The following is a 1,095-nucleotide window of genomic DNA, read 5'->3' on the forward strand; positions in this document are numbered from 1 at the left end:
CGAATCTAGGTACCCGCTAATGGAAAAATTAGAATGCGCGGTCGTAACATCGTCACGAAAACTAAGACCATATTTCCAATCCCACACGATCGTCATCCTCACGACTTTTCCCCTGCGGACAATTCTGCATAGCCCGAGTCAGTCTGGCCGATTGGCCAAATGGGCGGTCGAACCGACCGAGAACAAGCGCAAAATCACAAATGCTTGCAGACTTCTTGGTCGAACTACCGACAGGGACCATAACCAACGAGGAACCAAATTCCACCTGGCTCCTCCACGTCGACGGATCCTCATCCAAGCAGGGAACAGGCATCGGAATTCGCCTCACATCTCCGATGAGCGAGATCTTAGAGCAATCATTCAGGCTGGAATTCCACGCCTCAAACAACGAGGCCGAATACGAAGCACTCATCGCAGGGCTGCGTTTGGCTCACGGTTTGAAGATTCGAAACATCCACGCTTACTGCGACTCCCAGTTAGTGGCAAGTCAGTTCAGCGGAGAGTATGAAGCCAGGGACGAACAGATGGACGCATACCTCAAACTGGTCCAAACTCTAGCTCAAGAGTTTGACTATTTTGCCCTTACGCGAATTCCCCGTTCTGAAAACGTCCAGGCGGATGCTCTCGCGGCCTTAGCATCAATTTCTGACCCAGGACTTAAAAGAGTAATTTCGGTCGAGTTCATCGAACATCCGAGCATCGGACCACCAATCGTCGTCAACCTCATAGAAGGTCAAGATGACGAGGAAGAAGAAGTTACGATACAACCACAATCGGAGCAATCTGATTACGGCTGTAAAACCCCATGGCTTCAGACAATTCGAGACTACATTATCAACGGACACCTGCCCACCGAGAAATGGGCAGCCCAGGCCGCGCGCTACGTAACAGTGGACGACGAAATTTACAAATGGAGATTCTCCGGACCACTCATGACATGCCTGGAAGGGGAAAAAGCAAGAAAAGTGATGGAGGAAGTACATTCTGAGTCCGGCGGCAACCATTCCGGTGGAAGATCGCTGGCATTGAAAATCAAACGCCATGGATACTACTGGCCGACGATGATCGGAGATTGCGAGAAGTTCGCACGAAAAT

Source organism: Brassica oleracea, chromosome C4 (genome assembly GCF_000695525.1).
Source record: "Brassica oleracea var. oleracea cultivar TO1000 chromosome C4, BOL, whole genome shotgun sequence".
NCBI lineage: Eukaryota > Viridiplantae > Streptophyta > Magnoliopsida > Brassicales > Brassicaceae > Brassica > Brassica oleracea.